This window comes from Anomaloglossus baeobatrachus, chromosome 2, assembly GCF_048569485.1.
Source record: "Anomaloglossus baeobatrachus isolate aAnoBae1 chromosome 2, aAnoBae1.hap1, whole genome shotgun sequence".
Taxonomy (NCBI): Eukaryota; Metazoa; Chordata; class Amphibia; order Anura; family Aromobatidae; genus Anomaloglossus; species Anomaloglossus baeobatrachus.
The window spans coordinates 221889221-221912918 of NC_134354.1; the positions used below are offsets into that span (position 1 = coordinate 221889221).

The 23698-nt window shown below is 43.7% G+C and overlaps 1 protein-coding gene across 1 annotated transcript in view; it reads left to right on the forward strand.

Annotated features, from left to right (window-relative positions):
* The window catches only part of LOC142291249 (potassium voltage-gated channel subfamily A member 3-like), a 144202-nt gene that overhangs the window by 53793 nt on the left and 66711 nt on the right, over positions 1-23698 (forward strand). The window lies entirely within an intron of this gene.

Sequence of the window (23698 nt, forward strand, 5' to 3'; positions counted from 1 at the left end):
CAGGCTATAGCGCTAGAACTACATTATCTGGTTTCAAAGGTAAAGTTCTTTGCCCAGGGGGTGACAGGAGAAAAATATTAGTCAAAGCAACATTACGAAAAGGTCTAGATGAAAAGACAGACAATTGGTTGTCGTGGCAACCTATTTCAACAACTGCAGAAATCTATGGATGTCAAAAAGCTTCACGAAGCATACAACCTCAGAACATAAGCTACAGTATGGTTAATAGACCAGACAAGGCATTGTGTAAGATCATCCAGCGAGAGAGTCTGGAGAATTACCAGATTATTGGAATACATATAAGAGCAGTTGGGTAAAATTAGTGGGTAATCAAATAATTTGAACCAATGGAAAAGAGTAGTAAATGCACAGAAGTGTGTACATCGCCCAAGCCAAAAACTAATACTCTACCATGATACAGCTAAACCCCCACTAAGTGGAGGCATCACAGGTGCAGGAGGAGCAAATCACACACACACCTCCATGGAATGGAGGGGGCGATTGCTAGATGATAAAACTGCACACTGATGGCGTGCATAGAGCGCTGTTCACACTAGCAGATGCACAGTCACAAGCCCGCAGCCTATTAGGTGACGCCCATACTATTAGATCAGGCGGGCTGCCAAGCCGTACTCCATCCGTGTACTATGCAGGGACACAAACTCCAAAATGCAAGGCCTAACAGAAAGGAGCCTGGCTGCATCCTGTACAAAAAAATATGAGGTTTTAGTTGGTATTATGGCCATAAGACGGAAGCCTACAACCCTCGTCACGGGAGCTCATGCTTGTAGGTAAATATCCTCCAAAAATTAAGTATTACTTACAGCAAAGATGGGCTGCAGTGTGTACATCGCCCAGGCCAAAAAACTAGTAATCTACCAGGATACAGCTAAACCCCCACTAAGTGGAGGCATCCCAGGTGCAGGAGAAGCAAATCACACACACACCTCCATGGAATGGAGAGGGTGATTGCTGGATGATAAAACTGCACACTAATGGCTTGCATAGAGTGTTGTTCACACTTGCAGATACACAGTCACAAGTGGGGGTTTAGCTGTATCCTGGTAGAGTACTAGTTTTTGGCTTGGACGATGTACACACTGCAGCCCATCTTTGCTGTAAGTAATACATAATTTTTGGAGGATTTTTATTCCTCTTTTTGTTGCTGTTTTTATATTTAGTGCAGGGACTTACAAGCATGAGGTCCCATGACGAGGGTTGTAGGCTTACATTTTATGGCCATAAATACCAACAAAAAACTCATATTTTTTGTACAGGATACAGCCAGGCCCCTTTCTCTTGGGCCTTGCATTTTAGACTTCCTGTCCCTGTATGGTGCACAGATGAAGTACGGCTTGGCAGCCCGCCTGATCTAATAGTATGGGCGTCACATAATAGGCTGCGGGCTTGTGACTGTGCATCTGCATGTGTGAACAGCGCTCTATGCAAGCCATCAGTGTGCAGTTTTATCATCCAGCAATCGTCCCCTCCATGTTTAGAAGTGTGTGTGTGTGATTTGCTCCTCCTGCACCTGTGATGCCTCCACTTTAGGCTAGTTTCACACTTGCGTTGTGTGACGGATGCAACGGATGTGTTGCATTTAGTAGCACAACGGATGCTGCAAAACAACGGAATCCGTTTTGATTTTTTTTTTTTTTTACAGTTTTACCGGCGGCAGACTATTGTGAACGATCAGCTGATCGCTCCCAGTAGCCGGCTGCGGGGTGATCAGCTGATCGCTCCCTGCAGCCGGCCGCCGGGTGATCAGCTGAGCGCTGTCACTTGCCGGCTGCCGGTGATCAGCTGATCGCTCCCTGCAGCCGGCCGCCGGGTGATCAGCTGAGCGCTGTCACTTGCCGGCCGCCGGGTGATCAGCTGATCGCTCCCTGCAGCCGGCCGCCGGGTGATTAGCTGATCGCTCCCTGCAGCCGGCCACCGGGTGATCAGCTGATCGCTCCCTGCAGCCGGTCGCCGGGTGATCAGCTGAGCGTTGTCACTTGCCGGCCGCCGGGTGATCAGCTGATCGTCCCTGCAGCCGGCCGCCGGGTGATCAGCTGATCGCTCCCTTCAGCCGGCCGCCGGGTGATCAGCTGATCGCTCCCTCCAGCCAGCCGCCGGGTGATCCGCTGAGCGCTGTCACTTGCCGGTCGCCGGGTGATCAGCTGATCGCTCCCTGCAGCCGGCCGCCGGGTGATCAGCTGATCGCTCCCTGCAGCCAGCCGCCGGGTGATCAGCTGATCGCTCCCTGCAGCCGGTTGCCCGGTGATCAGCTGATCGCTCCCTGCAGCCGGCCGCCGGGTGATCAGCTGATCGCTCCCTGCAGCCGGCCGCCGGGTGATCAGCTGAGCGCTGTCACTTGCCGGTCGCCGAGTGATCAGCTAATCGCTCCCTGCAGCTGGCCGCCAGGTGATCAGCTGAGCGCTGTTACTTGCCGGCCGCCGCGTGATTAGCTGATCGCTCCCTGCAGCCGACCGCCGGGTGATCAGCTGATCGCTCCCTGCAGCCGGACGCCGGGTGATCAGCTGATCACCCCATGCAGCCGACCGCCGGGTGATCAGCTGATCGCTCCCTGCAGCCGGCCGCCGGGTGATAAGCTGATCGCCCCCTGCAGCCGACCATCGGGTGATCAGCTGAGCGCTGTCACTTGCCGGCGCCTGGGCATGCCGGCGGCCGGTCGCTCAGCTGAGCGCTGTCACTTGCCGACGGCCGGGCGCTCAGCTGAACGTTCGGCCACCGCGAGCCAAAATAAAGTTTGTGATAAAAAAAAAAAAAGAGCATGCGCAGTGGAATCCCAGCGGAAGCAACGCAGGTCCTTTTGGTACAATCCGTCAACCATACAAGTCTAACCATCCGTTAACGGATTCCGCTGTTTTCCAAAAGGGCGGATTGTAATGGAAGGAAAACAACGCAAGTGTGAAAGTACCCTTAGTGGGGGTTTAGCTGTATCCTGGTAGAGTTTTATTTTTGACCTGGGCGATGTACACACTGCAGCCCATCTTTGCTGGAAGTAATACTTAATTTTTGAAGGATATTTATTCATCTTTTTGTTGCTATTTACAGTTAGGTCCAGAAATATTTGGACAGTGACACAATTTTTGCGAGTTGGGCTCTGCATGCCACCACATTGGATTTGAAATGAAACCTCTACAACAGAATTCAAGTGCAGATTGTAACGTTTAATTTGAAGGTTTGAACAAAAATATCTGATAGAAATTGTAGGAATTGTACACATTTCTTTACAAACACTCCACATTTTAGGAGGTCAAAAGTAATTGGACAAATAAACCAAACCCAAACAAAATATTTTTATTTTCAATATTTTGTTGCGAATCCTTTGGAGGCAATCACTGCCTTAAGTCTGGAACCCATGGACATCACCAAACGCTGGGTTTCCTCCTTCTTAATGCTTTGCCAGGCCTTTACAGCCGCAGCCTTCAGGTCTTGCTTGTTTGTGGGTCTTTCCATCTTAAGTCTGGATTTGAGCAAGTGAAATGCATGCTCAATTGGGTTAAGATCTGGTGATTGACTTGGCCATTGCAGAATGTTCCACTTTTTTGCACTCATGAACTCCTGGGTAGCTTTGGCTGTATGCTTGGGGTCATTGTCCATCTGTACTATGAAGCGCCGTCCGATCAACTTTGCGGCATTTGGCTGAATCTGGGCTAAAAGTATATCCCAATACACTTCAGAATTCATCCGGCTACTCTTGTCTGCTGTTATGTCATCAATAAACACAAGTGACCCAGTGCCATTGAAAGCCATGCATGCCCATGCCATCACGTTGCCTCCACCATGTTTTACAGAGGATGTGGTGTGCCTTGGATCATGTGCCGTTCCCTTTCTTCTCCAAACTTTTTTCTTCCCATCATTCTGGTACAGGTTGATCTTTGTCTCATCTGTCCATAGAATACTTTTCCAGAACTGAGCTGGCTTCATGAGGTGTTTTTCAGCAAATTTAACTCTGGCTTGTCTATTTTTGCAATTGATGAATGATTTGCATCTAGAACACTTTGTATTTACTTTCATGGAGTCTTCTCTTTACTGTTGACTTAGAGACAGATACACGTACTTCACTGAGAGTGTTCTGGACTTCAGTTGATGTTGTGAACGGGTTCTTCTTCACCAAAGAAAGTATGCGGCGATCATCCACCACTGTTGTCATCCGTGGACGCCCAGGCCTTTTTGAGTTCCCAAGCTCACCAGTCAATTCCTTTTTTCTCAGAATGTACCCGACTGTTGATTTTGCTACTCCAAGCATGTCTGCTATCTCTCTGATGGATTTTTTCTTTTTTTTCAGCCTCAGGATGTTCTGCTTCACCTCAATTGAGAGTTCCTTAGACCGCATGTTGTCTGGTCACAGCAACAGCTTCCAAATGCAAAACCACACACCTGTAATCAACCCCAGACCTTTTAACTACTTCATTGATTACAGGTTAACGAGGGAGATGCCTTCAGAGTTAATTGCAGCCCTTAGAGTCCCTTGTCCAATTACTTTTGGTCCCTTGAAAAAGAGGAGGCTATGCATTACAGAGCTATGATTCCTAAACCCTTTCTCCGATTTGGATGTGAAAACTCTCATATTGCAGCTGGGAGTGTGCACTTTCAGCCCATATTATATATATAATTGTATTTCTGAACATGTTTTTGTAAACAGCTAAAATAACAAAACTTGTGTCACTGTCCAAATATTTCTGGACCTAACTGTATATTAAATGCACAGAAGGCTGCAAGGTGGTAAGAAAAGAGAGTATACAGACAGGACAACATGGGGTCACAGCTGATTTTTCCTGTGAGGTTAAACCTGTTTAGTTACAAGCAGGGAAATGTTTTACTTTACAGAAAGAATCAGTAGTGATCCCATGCTGGCCTGTCTGTATACATTACTTTATTTCCTTCCCTGGCCAGCAGCTGGGGTATGTGCTGATCTCCCTGCATGGTCAGACACAGCCATTACACAGTACATAGTGGGAGCACATATATAAGATTTTCTCAGTATACAAACATTTCTTAAAACATCCAATTGTGGAACTTATTATTATTCCAAGATCCATTGACTAAATTGTACTTTGTTCATGGGACAACCCATTTAACTCAACTTAGAGACATTATAAAAGGGCTAAACACTCTTCTCACACCGTTACACCGGGAATTAGAGTGAAAGTAATATAATCCCAGCACATACTGGAGGCCTTTAATGTGAGACATTTATTAGTGATCAAGAAAACTAATGCAAAAGACTGAAAAGAAAGCAGTAAATATTCTGTTCCTTAAATTGAGAGAACACGTTAAAAATCTAGAAACTACAAATGTAAAATGGCCGGAAAGGGACTTTAAACTTCACGGTACAGAGTAGATTGGGTTTTCATAGCATTTCATCACAACAGTGCCATGACCTTTCCAACTTATAACAAGTTCATATTGATTTATTCAGCACCAGAGGCTGAAAAAGGTTTTATCAATAACGTGACAAAAATAGCAGTTAGCTTTTGGCATGGGAGATAATGTTTCTCAAATGTAGCCACAATTTATTTTACATTAGTCTATGGCTTGTTAGATCATTTCTAAAAAATTAAACATTATTTGTTTCAATTGGGGCAAGGTCATAGCGAGACTAAAGTATCCAAACCAGCATGAGATGGGAATGTAAAGCAAAGCACAATTTACAGAAACAGGTTATGTGAAATTATTTTCATCAATAGGCTATTTCTGCTTTTATGACTTATAGCTAGTATCTTTTAGTAGCCCCTCCTGTCCCAGAATCGTGCATTCTGCGCTACTGGCACTGTGCTCTATAATAAGGAAGCATTTCCGTTGTTGGCATATCACTGAATGAATGAGTGAAGGGGATTGACTGATAGGATTTGAAGATTGGAATACCCCTTTAACGATCAATATATGTAGTAAGTATAATAATATTAGTAAATACCTCCAATTAAAAATATAGAATAGTTGTCCTGATATAGCCATGTCTCTTACCTCATGTGCAGGGCATTGCAGCTTACATATCCATGGTTACGTCCACGCGTATAGTAACAGTTAGGCCGGTTTCACACATCCAGCTTTTTGCCGTGTTTTCGGTTGTGGCACATGCCAGTACAGTGTATACAGTACAGTGGCAGCACTGTAACTTCCAGATCACATCCTCCGGTCACATGACAGCATGTGACTGGAGCTTGTCGCTCTGCCACTGTACTGAATACACTGTACTGGCGTGCGCAGGAACCAGCAAACCGGCGAAAAGCCGGATGTGTGAAACTAGCCTAAGTTAGCTAGTTGTTCGTAGTCGTAACCATGAATACCTAAGCTGCAATGCCCTGCACATGAGGTAATTGACATAGCTAATCAAGAGGATTTATGTATTTGTTAGTATTATTATTATTACACCTAATACATATTGGGATAGGATCTTACAGATGGGAATACCACTTTAATCTCAACAGAAAATTTGGCACCCTTATTTGAAACATAGGCAGGAAGTGAGGCTAGCTTAAAGAGTTTGTTCCATGAATAAAGTACATTTTAATTAACTTATCTTAGAATAATAAGTTCCTCATTTTGATGGGCTTAAAAAAAAGGTTCTTGTGCTGAGATATTATAAATGTGCCCATGCCATAAACTGTGTAATGGCCGTGTCTGACCATAAAGAGCTCCTGCAGTTCATGGTCGGCACATACCACCTCTTAACCACCTCTTAACCAGGGACACTTATGAAAAGTGAGTATACACAGGGCACATCAGGGTTAACAGTTTGTGTCATATAACACATTTCCTTGCCCGTTTGTTTTATCACAGGAGATAAGGCTGCTTTACACAGCTTGTGAAAGCACCCGCCCCCGTCGTTTGTGCGTCACAGGCAAATCGCTGCCTTGGCGCACAATATCGCTAGCACCCGTCACACGGACTTACCTTCCTAGCGACGTCACTGTGGCCAGCGAACAGCCTCTTTTCTAAGGGGGCGGCTCGTGCGATGTCACAGCGACGTCACACGGCAGGCGTCCAATAGAAGCGGAGGGGCGGAGAGCAACTGCATGAAAGACACGCCCACCTTGTTGCCGGAGGACGCAGGTACGGTGTTGTTCGTCGTTCCTGGGGTGTCACACATAGCGATGTGTGCTGCCTCAGGAATGACCAACAACCTGCGTCCTGAACCAGCAACGACATTTAGGAAATGAACGATGTGTCAACGATCAACGATTAGGTAAGTAATTTTGATCGTTAGCAGTCGCTCTTACGTGTCACACGCAACGACGTCGCTAACGAGGCCAGATGTGCGTCACGAATTCCGTGACCCCAATGACATCTCCTTAGCGATGTTGTTGCATGTAAAGCCCCCTTTAGTGTTTAACCAGCATCATTAGTCCTGTGAGATCATCATAAATCAGATCAGTGACATATAAACTCAGCAGCCGCTGGACATCCTTGGTCACTGACTTGATTTATGATGAGCTCAGAGGGCTGGAGATGCAGCAGAAGCACTCACTCCTGTGATAAAACAGGTAACGGAAATATGTTATCTGAGAAAGTATTAGCTGCGAGCCTCTGCTGTGAAAAAAATTTGAGAGGAAAATGAGGGGAGCGTTTTAAAATCCGAATGTAGCTTACCGGGTGCTGCCGGCGCTGGTCAGTAAGGCGCTGTTGTGTGTATCGGGCATAGTCACTCTGCTCTGTTCTGCTCGGTGCGCGGTTGCTTTGTTCTGCTCGGCGCACGGCTGCTCTGTGTGGCGGGCGGTCATTCTGAAGATGTCGGCAGTCAGGGATTCAAATAATGGCGAAAAGGGTATCCTCAGCTCACCTGTTCCTCGGGCTGCCAGTCCCTGCGGGTGCCTGGGATCCACCGGTAAGTCCCATCCAGTAAATATATGAAGGCAAAAGGAGGAAAGGATCCAGCACAAAATACCTCTGAATAAAATGTCGAAGCTTTATTGGCAAATATTAAAAAGGTTCCATCCGTGTAAACAAAAGGAGGGAGTTATCCCATGGAAACTTTACGCGTTTCGGACTTCCATATTAAAAGCAAAGAGTCCTTAATCATAAGTAATCCATGTACACCACACAGCTACTAAAATAGACTAACTCATTACATGGACACAGAAGAAAAAGCTGGTCACCACTGATTGCAATCAGCCGGCGGTGGGTGTAAACCTTCACATAAAGTTGCAAAAGGTAAGCAGGCAGGACAATGCATGGTTAAAGAGAAAAAAAAAAAAAGGGATTATATATATACATATGCAGCAACAACAATGAAAAAAGGGGGGGTCAGTGATCCAACCGCTTTAAGTAACAGAATCATATAAACATACCAAAAAATATGTCAATATATATATAAGAGTAGACGACTTATGTTAAACCCCATCATCAGGTGGGCAAGAGTTCTGATGAGAATGCATGTGTATATCACAAAAGAGAAAATTCCCAACTATAAGCACAAGAACCCCAAAATGTTCACAATTTACATAAAATTGCATATATCAAAAAATATATCTATTTATTATCTTATTTTTATTCACTAATGCCCTTGTACTTTTATTATTTTATTACTTCATTTTCTCGTTCAATCAAAATCATCAATTTATATTTATCCATACATATCTATGTCCATATATGTGTAGTAGATTACATAATTGTCCCAAATAGGAAAAATATATATGTCAAAGTACAAATTAATCTCAAACCACATGCATTCCCATTTACATAACATGCCCCCTTGGAGTATTTGAGAAAAAAAAAAAAATTAATTTAGATGTAACATATATCAATTTAGTTCTATATACAAGGCCAAACCCCAATTTATGTACTCTCCCATAGAGGAAAAACTACCCCTGAAAGCAAGGAAAACACCAATTATCATCCGCTAATAAGGAATTTCTAGGAAAGCCTGAATCAAAAAATATATCGCAAATCCGAGCGGTAATTAAAACCGCCTGGGTATCTCGAATCTAGCCGCAAGATCCATTTGGCCTCAGCCAGCAACAGAGCCTGAAACCAGTCCCCCCCGCGGGGGGTCTAGGTACAGATTCCACCCCTGTAATCCTCAAAGACGAAAAGTCTGCAGAATGACATTCAATATAATGCCTAGTGAGACCAGATAATGAACGCTTGTTAACCAACGCCACATAATTTAAAGAATTACAATCTAGGGCTGCAGAAGGAATCCGAACATGCTCAGAGATCCTAACTCTCAAAGCTCTTGAGGTGCAACCTACATAATTCTTAACGCATAGTGTGCATGTGGCTACATAAACCACATGTGTCGAGGCACAATTAATGAAGGATCTTATGTTAAAAGAGTTTTCACCACCGATCAAAAGAGATTTGTTATTACCCATAAAGCGACAAAGATCGCATCGATTAGATCCACACTTATATGAGCCAGTAACACTCAACCAGGTCTTATTGGCTCTTTTAGAGGAAAATAAGCTAGGAGCCACTAAATTACCTATAGTCCCAGCCCTTCTGGCTACAATATTAACCCCTGAATGGAGAATCTTATTTAAAACCGCATCCTGCCGTAAAAGAGGAATAAAACGCTGAACAATCCGTTTTATTTGAAAAAAGTCGGTGCTAAAGGGGGTAGAAAAAGTAACCCGGTTCTTAGTAGTGGGCATGACTATATGATCCTTCAACAAATCAGATCTACATCTACCAGCCGCTATAGAGGTCGCTCTATTAAGAGTGCGGTTAGAATACCCTCTCTCACTAAGTCTATGTTGATATGTGCCGCCTCAGTATTATAGGATTCCTCTAATGTGCATGCACGTTTCGCTCTTAAAAACTCCCCCACTGGTAAATTAAGCAATGTGTGGGGCATATGACAACTGTCAGCGTGAAGAGAAGTGTTCCCACAAATAGGCTTTCTATAAAGGGAAGAATGTATAACTCCAGATACCGCATCGCCAGACAGCAGGATGTCCAAAAAGGGGGCCGATTTCATGTGTAAATTCATTACAAATCTCAAATTGAGAGAATTACCATTAAAATAGATATTAAGGGCCTCCATGGCCTGCTGGGGGGAATTGTGACCATTTACTCTACAAATAAGGACCTGGTCATCTATGTACCTTGCATACCAAAAAATCATATCCAAAAAGGGATTATTATCCACATACACATATTGTTCCTCCCAGTAAGCCATGTAGATATTGGCCAAAGCACATGAAAAACTCGCCCCCATAGGGCAACCAGCTGTCTGGAGAAAAAAGGATCCATTAAATTGAAAAAAAATTGTGGGTCAACAAAAAACCAGTGGCCATGAGAATAAATTCCTTTGTAACATCGTCCAATGGACTATATTTCTCCAAATGATAATACAGAGCTTGAAGTGCCTCCCTATGTGGTATACTGGGATATAATGAGTTAACATCACTCATTATCCAAAAAAAATCCTCAGACCATGGTATTTTATCCAAACACTGTAACAAGCTCTTGGTGTCCCTTATATAACCAGTAGTCCGTTTCATAAGAGGTTGTATATGATGGTCAAGCCAGTCACTCAAATTACCAGTAAGGGATCCTGTGCTGGCAACTATAGGCCTCAGTGGAGGAGGAAAAATACCTTTATGTATTTTTCATAGATAACAGGATGGCTGAGAGAGAACCGGGTTAAATGCTGCGCTAGAAAACCACAATTCCGATGGATAAAGTGAAATCCTTTCCTTTATTGGCACAAGTCTACGCGTTTCGAAGGCATACCGCCTTCTTCATCAGGACAAAACAGTACAAGAAAAGAACAGCATTTGATGCTGTTCTTTTCTTGTACTGTTTTGTCCTGATGAAGAAGGCGGTATGCCTTCGAAACGCGTAGACTTGTGCCAATAAAGGAAAGGATTTCACTTTATCCATCGGAATTGTGGTTTTCTAGCGCAGCATTTAACCCGGTTCTCTCTCAGCCATCCTGTTATCTACTATTTCTGCATCGGGGCTGCTGCTGACCACTGCTGCATAATCTGCCTATATGCTTGCATAGGAGTTGTGCCTGTCACAACTGAAACAGGTGAGTGCCTGTCTTTACATGTGTATTCCCTCATCCATCAGATAAGACCCTATTTCTGCGCTTGTTTCTTCCACAGTTTATTCTCCTTTATGTATTTTTGGAAGACCCTGGAATATAGGGCAAACCGGGGAATCCACAAGAAGATATTCAAAAACTTTTTTATTAAAAACCCCCCATTCTAGTCCCCGTGACAACAAGGTATGCATTTTCGTGGTAAAATCCGAAGTGGGGTCACATGAGAGCTGTCTATATGTAGAAGTATCACTTAGAATAGTGTTAATCACCCTCTCATACAATGTGCTATCCAGCACTACAACAGAGCCCCCCTTGTCCGCCTGGCGGATTATAATATGCCCATTATCCTTTAGATCCCTCAATGCGCCCCTCTCCAAAGGGGATAAATTATTCTGGATCTGGGTTTTGCTGGAAAGTAAACCTCTTACCTCGGACTCTATAAGATCCTGAAACGTATCCATAATAGGAACCCTAGAAGTAGCCGGATAAAAAGTCGGATTCTTGGTGGCAAAAGGGGGAGGGGGGGGAGTATTCAAACAGGTGTTACTCAAGTCATACAATTGTGTGGTCGCAATCTGTTCTTTCAAAGTCAAAAACAAAGGAACTTGAACTGAAACTGTATCAATTGGATTCTCTAAGTCCCTGTCACTTCTGTCATTAATGTCAATATTATCAGTGTAAAAATGCCTTTTGATGGTAAGATTCCTGACAAACTTGTTTACATCTCTTAAAGTCTGAAAAAGGTCTGCCCGATTGCTGGGGGCAAAATTAAGACCCTTCTGAAGAACCTCCGTTTGAATAGAACTTAAAACACATGCTGATAAATTCAGTACAGGGATATTCAAGGAATCATGACTCCCTAGTTCCTCCAATACCTGCGTTTGTTGGGCCGAAGATAATATCTCTTTCCCCCTCCGCTTATGTTTTCTCCCCCCTCGTCGTATCCTGTGTTTCCCCCCATTAAGTTTTTTGAGGGGCGTGAGGTATGGGAACCACGACCTGACTCATATGAACTAAAACTTCCATCTGCAGACTCATTGTCAGTGGACGAGAAATACACTGTTTTTGCACCCTGTGCCTGCTGGTTGCGTCTCTTTAAAATAGATTTTGTCTTGTTTGTCAAATGCCAGGTGTAAACCTGTTTAGATTCATAATCTCTCATCCCTGCGATATTTATTCTGCTTCAGGTCTATAATATCTGATTCCACCCTATCTATAGTATTTTTCAATCTTAAATTAAACTTATCAACAAGAAATGCATGTATGGTTTTGATCTGAGTGTCCAACTCCAATATACGTTTTTGTTCCTCCTTAATAATAAGATTCATCAAATCAGATGAACAGGTGGAGAGTGTCCTATTCCAGTCCTCCAGGAACTGGTCAGAGAAAATGTGAGTGGGAGACTTCTTAATTCTCAGGCCTCTGGGAACCATATGCATCTCTACATATTTACTCAAAGTCATTGAGTCCCACCAGGTTTTAAGGCGTTGAATGGATATTTTCTCTAGATCCCAAAAGGTATGCATTTCCTTACCCTGGGAATTGTCCTCCTCAGTATGGTGAGATGAGGGTTGGTTTGAAAACACATCGTCCAATCTTTTCTTCCGTGTCTCATTATCCAGAAAATTCAAGGTGTCCATTTTCATGCAAAAAGAGAGCTAGTGGTATAAGTCCTTATAATGTAACCCAAATGGAAATCCGTTAAAGGAACGAGGTATAAATCCGCAATCCAGGATCAAGATGCAAATATCTGTATCACATGCACAGCCACTCCAAGAGGTCACAGGGAGCACGAAGGAAGGGACAGGAAACCAATAGTAGAGAAAAGGGTATCCTCAGCTCACCTGTTCCTCGGGCTGCCAGTCCCTGCGGGTGCCTGGGATCCACCGGTAAGTCCCATCCGGTAAATATATGAAGGCAAAAGGAGGAAAGGATCCAGCACAAAATACCTCTGAATAAAATGTCGAAGCTTTATTGGCAAATATTAAAAAGGTTCCATCCGTGTAAACAAAAGGAGGGAGTTATCCCATGGAAACTTTACGCGTTTCGGACTTCCATATTAAAAGCAAAGAGTCCTTAATCATAAGTAATCCATGTATACCACTCAGCTACTAAAATAGACTAACTCATTACATGGACACAGAAGAAAAAGCTGGTCACCACTGATTGCAATCAGCCGGCGGTGGGTGTAAACCTTCACATAAAGTTGCAAAAGGTAAGCAGGCAGGACAATGCATGGTTACTTTTTCTACCCCCTTTAGCACCGACTTTTTTCAAATAAAACGGATTGTTCAGCGTTTTATTCCTCTTTTACGGCAGGATGCGGTTTTAGATAAGATTCTCCATTCAGGGGTTAATATTGTAGCCAGAAGAGCTGGGACTATAGGTAATTTAGTGGCTCCTAGCTTATTTTCCTCTAAAAGAGCCAATAAGACCTGGTTGAGTGTTACTGGCTCATATAAGTGTGGATCTAACCGCTGTGGTCTTTGTCGCTTTATGGGTAATAATAAATCTCTTTTGATCGGTGGTGAGAACTCTTTTAACATAAGATCCTTCATTAATTGTGCCTCACACATGTGGTTTATGTAGCCACATGCACACTATGCGTTAAGAATTATGTAGGTTGCACCTCAAGAGCTTTGAGAGCTAGGATCTCTGAGCATGTTCGGATTCCTTCTGCAGCCCTGGATCGTAATTCTTTAAATTATGTGGCGTTGGTTAAAAAGCGTTCATTATCTGGTCTCACTAGGCATTATATTGAATGTCATTCTGCAGACTTTTCGTCTTTGAGGATTACAGGGGTGGAATCTGTACCTAGACCCCCCCGTGGGGGGGACTGGTTTCAGGCTCTGTTGCTGGCTGAGGCCAAATGGATCTTGCGGCTGGATTCGAGATACCCAGGCGGTTTTAATTACCGCTCGGATTTGCGATATATTTTTTGATTCAGGCTTTTCTAGAAATTCCTTATTAGCGGATGATAATTGGCGTTTTCCTTGCTTTCAGGGGTAGTTTTTCCTCTATGGGAGAGTACATAAATTGGGGGTTGGCCTTGTATATAGAACTAAATTGATATATGCTACATCTGAATTTTTTTTTTTTCTCAAATACTCCAAGGGGGCATGTTATGTAAATGGGAATGCATGTGGTTTGAGATTAATTTGTACTTTGACATATATATTTTTCCTATTTGGGACAATTATGTAATCTACTACACATATATGGACATAGATATGTATGGATAAATATAAATTGATGATTTTGATTGAACGAGAAAATGAAGTAATAAAATAATAAAAGTACAAGGGCATTAGTGAATAAAAATAAGATAATAAATAGATATATTTTTTGATATATGCAATTTTATGTAAATTGTGAACATTTTGGGGTTCTTGTGCTTATAGTTGGGAATTTTCTCTTTTGTGATATACACATGCATTCTCATCAGAACTCTTGCCCACCTGATGATGGGGTTTAACATAAGTCGTCTACTCTTATATATATATTGACATATTTTTTGGTATGTTTATATGATTCTGTTACTTAAAGCGGTTGGATCACTGACCCCCCCTTTTTTCATTGTTGTTGCTGCATATGTATATATATAATCCCTTTTTTTTTTTTCTCTTTAACCATGCATTGTCTTGCCTGCTTACCTTTTGCAACTTTATGTGAAGGTTTACACCCACCGCCGGCTGATTGCAATCAGTGGTGACCAGCTTTTTCTTCTGTGTCCATGTAATGAGTTAGTCTATTTTAGTAGCTGAGTGGTATACATGGATTACTTATGATTAAGGACTCTTTGCTTTTAATATGGAAGTCCGAAACGCGTAAAGTTTCCATGGGATAACTCCCTCCTTTTGTTTACACGGATGGAACCTTTTTAATATTTGCCAATAAAGCTTCGACATTTTATTCAGAGGTATTTTGTGCTGGATCCTTTCCTCCTTTTGCCTTCATTCAAATAATGGCGCCTAGAGTCAGCGCTTGTGCAGATGGAGCTCTCAGCTCATCTGTGCATGCGCCGACTCCGACCGCTATTATTTGAAGCCCTCACCGTAGACCACATACATCTTCAGAATGGCCGTTGATTCACTGTCCCCCGCAAGAAAAGAGGCCGTAGTGAGTATCTGGGCCTCCCTCTGTACCATTGCCAGCATCACCATACTGCAGCACCGCCCCTGCCTCCTGTGACTCCCGCTCCGCTGCTTCCCCCCCTCCCTGGTAAGACACCACCAGATTATAAAAAACGGACCCCATATTTTTTTTTCCCCTTTTTTCTCCAAATTTGGGGTGCGTCTTATAATCCGGTGCCTCTTATAAAACAAAAAATACGGTATCTTAGCACAGGAACATTTTTTTTAACACATTCAATTATGGAACTTATTGTTATTCCAAGATCTATTAATAAAACAACACCTTTAACCAATTAGCTGTCAGGTGCCAGCATAGGAAATCCTGCTTTGTGTGGAGCATAGTGCAGGGTTTTGAGATCAAAGCAGCAACACCTGATCAGAGCAAGAAAGAATTACATTTTATAGGAACGGGTGAAACATTTTTTGACAATGGATTTCTGCTGGATAACGATGAGTGATCCTGAACAATATAGTTCGATGTTTGTACCCAACAAAAAAGTCAGTGTTCAAGTTTGGAGTTTAGGCGCTAACCACTTGAGCATCGCTTTGCTCGGGTACGCTCGGTGCTCAGCCCAGTGCGGGCCACTTTCAGTGTTTGAATGGCTCACACTAGAGATAACAACAGCTGATCGGATGTAGTGTGCTGTGCACCAAACATTAAAAAAAAGAAAAAAATCTGCCGTCCCCAGGAAATGTTCTATATATGGCTGGCTCTAAAGCGGGCTTTACACGCTACGACATCGCTCAAGTGATCTTGTTGGGGTCACGGAATTGGTGACGCACATCCGGCCGCATTAGCGATGCCGTTGCATGTGACACCTATGAGCGATTTTTCATCGTCGCAAAAACGTGAAAAATCACTCATCGGTGACATGGGGGTCCATTCTCAAATATCGTTACTGCAGCAGTAACAAAGTTGTTCCTCGTTCCTGTGGCAGCACACATCGCTCCGTGTGACACCGCAGGAACGAGGAACCTCACCTTACCTGCCTCCCGGCCACAATGCGGAAGGAAGGAGGTGGGCGGGATGTTACGTCCCGCTCATCTCCGCCCCTCCGCTTCTATTGGGCGGCGGTTCAGTGATGCTGCTGTGACATCGCTGTGACGCTGAACGAACCGCCGTCTTAGAAAGAAGGCGGTTCGCCGGTCACAGCGACGTCACAGGGAAGGTAAGTCCGTGTGACAGGTCCGGGTGATGTGCGACACGGGCAGCGATTGGCCCGTGTCGCACAACCGATGGGGGCGTGTACCCACGCTAGCGATATCGGTACCGATATCGCAGTGTGTAAAGCGGCCTTAAGTGGGTGGAGACCCGAACTTCCCAATCAGTGAGTTCCAATGGGGGTCAGGTCAACTTTGGGTCCCAAACTGAGCTTAATCTAAAGTTTGGCTGAACCCACTGCACTCGAATTTCCACGGGTCGGCTCTTCTCTACTGCTGGATCTGTTCTGAAGGATGATTACTGGATATGTGAACTTAGCTTTGTAACAAAAGATGTTCCAAAATTATTTAATATGATATGCAATCATTTACAAAAACAAATATGTCTGGGGTGCCAAGGGGGTCCTCATTAAGTTCTACTTATAAACATATCTGTTCTTAGAAAATGATTTATCTATCCCCAAGGGTGATTAAAATCTGGCCTTTTCAGCCCCCATCTGTTACTGACTAAATTGGGCGGCCAGGTGGCTGATTTTCCGTGAATATTTTCCAGTTCTAGGGTTCCCGGGACAATAGAAGACTTCTTTGTAACAGGACTATCTGTTTCTTGCATAAATTTGCATTATTTTAGAATTTGAGAACTAGTTAGACAAAGAAGCCAAGTGGAAATATACTTGCAAAAATCATCAGCCAATATCTTGACAGCTAGCACTATTAATTAGTGCCTCTTGGCGGCTCACTTTAGAATTCCCACAACAGAGTTTACTAAATGCGGAATTTCTGACACAAATGAATTGACATTAATTACAGTTGTATGTTAGGTGAGAAATAGGGACGTACAGCTCAGATCTCGGTGAACTGATTATTTCTGGGATTTATTAAATATAATTAATTGCTGATACAATGTTTTCTAAAGAGTTTAAAATATGGGAAATTCTTCAATTAGATTTATTAAGGTAGTATTTTTCACACTTATGTGGGGAAACCATGAAAATGAAACTTATCTTTCTGAACCTCTACTTCAATTTCTAAAGTACCTTAAAGAAGCCTAATATGGTATATACACTGTCTTCTCATTTCTTTGGCGCATAAATCACTTTTAGAATAGGCAGCAATGTGTGTATTTGAAGAATAATATGATTTCTGGCCATTATATCATCTGTATCCTGCATTTTTCATCAGTTTTCCCCTTTGCAGACTCTATCTCTAATTTTCAGTTGACTTTGAGCTGGTGGGTGGAGACTAGCTCCTATGATGTCTCTTATACACAATACATACAGGCAGGAGTGACTCCTTCTCTCATGTCTCTGTTTAGCACATGTTCAGGATCAGCAGCATGGAGGACATTATACAGTATCGTACAGCTTCACTGAGCAGTGTAGCTGAGAATTCAGCATTTGATGAGATTACCACTAGAAAGCAACAACACGGGTCTATGTGTGTTGGAAACTTTATCACTCAATCTGTTTCTAAGGCTATGTGCGCACGTTGCGTACAGTCACTGCAGAATTTTCTGCAGCGATCTGAAGAGCACATGTGCGCTTCAAATCGCTGCAGAAAATGTCTGTAGAAAAAAAAAAAAGCCGATTCCATGCTCTCTGCCTGCAGCTCCTGCCATAGACAGAGCAGGAGCTGCCGGCAAAGCGCAGGAAAGAAGTGACATGTCACTTCTTAGAACGCACGCTTCGGGCAGCAGCTGAAGCGCTGCGCTCTAAGATGCCACGTGCGCACGGCCCCTGCACAATCTCCATAGACTGTGCAGGGGACGCAGGACGCATGCAGTTACGCTGCGCTACAAAGCGCAGCGTAACTGCATGAATTACACACACGTGCGCACATAGCCTTACTCCTCCTCTGCTCCATCTCCATAGACTTCAATAGGCAGCAGTGATCTGATCTTACAGTGAGACGTCATCTCATCTCTAGCAGGATACAATTTCTTAGCGGTGTTAGCGCACTATGAGTATTCTTGTAAATGAATCTCTAATTGTAAAGGGTTACCTTAATTTTCAAATTATGACTCACTTTCAAACAAGAAAAACTGCTAAAAAGTGTGTGTCTCATAGCCTGGAGAGGGCTTCTTGTGATGGAGGAGAAGGCTAACATCGTGTCCTCCTCGATCACAGAGAGCTGCCCTCACTCCTCCTGCTTTGCATTGATCTATGTGATCAGTGGAAAGCGGTAGAGGAAGCTACTGGGACCTGAACGGAGGCATATTCTCAGCAGCTGATGGACCTTCTAACTATTTACCTCCATTTATTTTAGGACTTTTGAAGTCATGTGATCAGTCACACGACCTCAAAGGTCTTAAAGGGAACCTGTCAGGTCTCCTATGCAGCCAGAATCACGAGCAGTTCTGGGTGCATATTTCTAATTCATCCCTAACTGTCACAGCATATAATAGCATACATAAAGAGCATGCCCTGTGGACATGGGGTTTAGGCTCAGTGCACATGATCAGAAGTCCCGCCACTTCCGGTCATGTGCACTAAGAAGCCGGGTGTATGCGTTCCGGCTTCAGAGAGATCTAGGGAGCATAACCGTAAGTGTCGAGACTTCTGATCATGCGCACTGACCCTAAACCCGGCATTGGAGGCGGTGACAACGGATAGGTACGATGTCTATGCCGATGATGCTGGGCATTTAATAGCATGTTAGCATGCCCACAGGGGTGTGCTAATATCCGAAGAGGACAGACTGGTCAGGGAAAATATTATCCTTGCGACTAGACTCTGCGCTCATTTGCATCTCATAGCATATCTTTAGAAATACTTTTTCTAAAGATCTCTTTAAGTATGCTACTATAAGCTGGGACAGTTAGGGAGGAATTAAAACTATGCACCCAGAACTGCTCATGGTTCTGGGTGCATAAGGGACTTGACAGGTTCCCTTTAAAGTTAACTATGTAGAAAGACCTTTAGCGGCTCAGCTCGTTCAGATCCTGAGCAGCAACTGCAAAATGTGGTAATGTATAGTGTGTGTGTGAGAATGCAAGGTGTGGTAATGTGTGAGTGTGTGTATATACAGTTGAAACCAGATCTAAAAAGACACATCTGCATGTTTTTCTCACAGTCTGACATATCAGAATAAATCTTTCCCGTTTTAAGTGAATTAGGGACCAAAATTATTTATATTTGTCAAATGCCAGAATAATGAGAGAGAGAATGTGTTAAAGCATTTTTATTAAATACATTTCATGAGCGTGGCACCTTCAGATATCTGAAAATCCACAATTCTCTTCCTGAGATCTTGGCTGATTTCTTTTGACTTTCCCATGATGCTACCCAAAAAGCAGTGTGTGTCAGGTGTGCATTAAAATACATCCACAGGTGTCTCAGATGTTGCCAAGAAACCTATCAGAAGCTTCCAAAGAAATGACATCATCATATGGGCTGTCCCATATTGTTTAAAGACACAGTAGTCTTAAGGGCACTTTACACGCAGCGATATCGCTATCGATATCGCTAGCGAGCGTACCTGCCCCCATCGGTTCTGCGTCACGGGCAAATCGCTGCCCGTGGCGCACAACAACGCTTACACCCGTCACACATACTTACCTTCCCTGCGACGTCGCTGTGGCCGGCGAACCGCCTCCTTTCTAAGGGGGCGGTTTGTTCGGCGTCACAGCGGCGTCACTAAGTGGCTGCCCAATATGAGCCAGCGACGGAGATGATCGGGACGAACATCCCGCCCACCTCCTTCCTTCCTCATTGCGGGCGGTCGCAGATACAGTGGTGTTCCTCATTACTGCGGTGTCACACATAGCGATGTGTGCTGCCACAGTAATGACGAACAACCTGCGTCCTGCAACAGCAACGATAATCGGGAAAGGAACGACGTGTCAACAATCAACGATTAGGTAAGTAATTTTGATCGTTAGCGGTCGTTTGTGCGTTTCACATGCAACGACGTCGCTAACGAAGATGTATGTGCGTCACAAATTCCGTGACCCCAACGACATTTCGTTAGCGATGTCGTTGCGTGTAAAGCGGCCTTTAGTGTATGTAAACTTCTGACTTTTCCAGAAATTAATAAAAATGCCTTAAAACATTCTCTATCAATATTCTTGTATTTGACAAAAATAAATAATTTTGGTTCCTAATTGACCTGAAACGGGAAAGGTTTATTCTGATTTCATGTCAGATAGTGAGAAAAATCTAATCTAAAAATGTATGTAAACTTCTGGTTTCACCTGTATGTATGTGTAAGTGTAACTGCAAGATGTGGTAATGTAAAGTGTGTGTATATGTACATGTAGCAGAGATGTATATGTGTCTATATGTGCATATAGCAGAGCTATATGCCTATATGTTCATGTAGCATAGCAGTGTATGTAGTTTGCTTATAAAAGCTTTGAGTGTCTATGTGCATCTAGTTTGCATTTAGCAGATCTGTATGTGTATCTGTGCATGTAGTTTGCATGTAGCAGAGGTGTAGGTGTCTATATGTGCATGTAGCAGAGCTGTATGTGTCTATATGTGCATGTAGTTTGCATGTAGCAGAGCTGTAGGTGTCTATATGTGCATGTAGGAGAGTTGTGTGTGTCTATGTGCATGTAGTTTGCAAGATGGGGTAATGTAAAGTGTGCATATCTATATGTAGCGGAGCTGTAAGTGTGTCTATATCTGCATGTAGGAGAGCTGTATGTGTGTCTATTGTATGTGTATCTGTATATGCATGTAGCAAAGCTGTATGTGTCTATATGTGTATGTAGCAGAACTATATGTCTATGTAGCAGATATGCACATGAAGTTTGCATGTAAGAGCTGTATTGGTCTAAATGAGCATGTAGTTTGCATGTACAGAGCTGTGTGTGTCTATATGTGCATGTAATTTGCAAGTAACAGAGCTATGTGTCTGCAGAACTGTGTGTTTATATGTGCATTTAGTTTGCATGTAGCAGAGCTGTGTGTGTCTATATGTGCATGTAATTTGCTTGTAGCAGAACTTTGTGTGTCTATATTTGTGTGTACTTTGCATGTAGCACTTGCTGTTTGTGTCTATATCTGCATGTAGTTTGTAAGTAGCATAACTGTGTAACTGTGTGTCTATATTTGCATGTAGTAGAGCTGTGTGTGTCTATATTTGCATGTAGTTTGCATGTAGCATTTGTGTGTGCATCTATATATGCATGTTGTTTGCATATAGCAGAGTTGTGTGTGTATAATACACAGTGCAAATAAACACTAACAATAGATGTATTACTTCCCTGGTACATGAAAATTAGTACTAATGACTAGTGATGGGCAGACTCGTAGTTAACCGAGATCGGAGGCCCCAGCCGGGTTTAAGAAAAAGCAAAACACTTCCGGACCGGAATTGATCCCAGATATCTGCCCGAACACCAGTCTCTATATAAGTCTATGGGGACCAAAATCCAGTCCTTTAAAATAGTGGTAGAAGGGATAGGGGTATTAGAGCAAGTGCGATGTACTTACCAGTCTCCAGCGTGGCTGTAACGCTACTTCCAGGGCCGCTCATTGTCCTTCATACATATGTACTCCTCCCCCTGCCCACCGGCAGTCCCGGCATGTCTGATTGGTTGCAGTCAGACGCGCCCACACCCTCTATGTACTCATAGTGCTAACTGACCCGCCTGGACCTGGTGTTGTGCGTCATTTATAGGCCATTATTCAGACACTGTGCGTCTCGTGTATCCGTGCGAGATGTACCTATATAGTGCTGTTTTGCCCGCCTGACCTGGGTTTCTGGCGTCATTTATAGGTCACAGTTCAGACACTGTGCATTTCACTCATTATATGATGGGCTCCCAGTGCAAGCCTTATTAGTGTGCATGTCTTATGCTAAGCAGCCACCCCTCCCCCCTAGTGTGGAGGTTGAGTGGCTGTGACATCAGCATCTTGCACCTCGGCTGCAGCCATCTTTATGAGGAAGGCTCACCACATTCTGTGTGTGCACATATCATTTGTCTTGGCTCCTTTTTGGTGTTTTTTTGATATAGTTCTTTGTGGTTTTTCTACATGAAAATTAGTACTAATGACTAGTGATGGGCAGACTCGTAGTTAACCGAGATCGGAGGCCCCAGCCGGGTTTAAGAAAAAGCAAAACACTTCCGGACCGGAATTGATCCCAGATATCTGCCCGAACACCAGTCTCCATATAAGTCTATGGGGACCAAAATCCAGTCCTTTAAAATAGTGGTAGAAGGGATAGGGGTATTAGAGCAAGTGCGATGTACTTACCAGTCTCCAGCGTGGCTGTAACGCTACTTCCAGGGCCGCTCATTGTCCTTCATACATATGTACTCCTCCCCCTGCCCACCGGCAGTCCCGGCATGTCTGATTGGTTGCAGTCAGACGTGCCCACACCCTCTTTGACAGCATCTCTGACTGCTTTCGATCACAGACGCTGTGTGCATACGTCTAGTGTAAAAATAAATAAAATTGGTGTAGCATCTTCCCATATTCTGATACCCAGCACAGATAAAGCATACGGCTATAGGCTGCAGCCCCCAGCTGTGTGCTTATCTTGGCTGTATATCAAAATAAGAGGGACCGCATGCGGCTTTTAAAAAAAAAAAAAAATATTTGAATAATCGGCGTGCGGTCCCACCAATTTTGATACCCAGCCATGATAAACCCGACAGCGGGAGCTGTTATTCTCAGGCTGGGGAGGACCCATGGTTATTGGGCCTCACAGCCTAAAAATATGTCACGTTTGTCTCCCTGCATGTAGAGACCAGTGTCAGCCTTTGGACTGGAGCATCTCATCTGGCTCTCTTAATTTAAATGTTTTTTGTTTCTCTTGGCACTGAAGTGGTTAAGGGTCAGTTTTTCTATTGCAGCCTTTCCAAGCAGTTCCTTGCTGAGTGATCAGCTGCTCTTACTAAGTAGTCATGCCCTTCAACTCTAAATAATAGTGTATCCCAGCAATCCCTGCTGAAGATACAAATTAATTTGTTCTCTGGCCACCTTTGAGGAAGGTTCTGCAGTTCAAGTTCCTGTGCTCAGGCTATATCCTTTTGGTTGTGTTTCCCCCCTGTTTGTCTTTACTTCCCTGCTGTGTTGTTAGTGCAGTAGTGAGGTCTAGTGAACCCTACCTGCCCCTCACTAGTCCGGCTTGCTATAGGGTCCCAGGTTCCTGTTTGGCAACAATTGCAGAGACTGTATAGGGACTGGTAAGGAGAGAAGGGACAGCCGCAGGTGAGGTTAGGAGGTGCCCACCTACCCCTCTTACTAGTTCCAGGGGCTCCTGCTGTTTTTGTGTTCCCGGCCTCCCCTTTTCTTGTGTTTTCTTGTTGTTGTGCATCAGACGCACGTAGGTCTGAATGCACCTCGCCACCCTTGCTACACCTGGAAAGCGTGACAAAATACCCTGCAGCCACCCAGGATTGTTGCATCCATTAGATTCAACAATCCCGTAATTTACCCGCCTCATC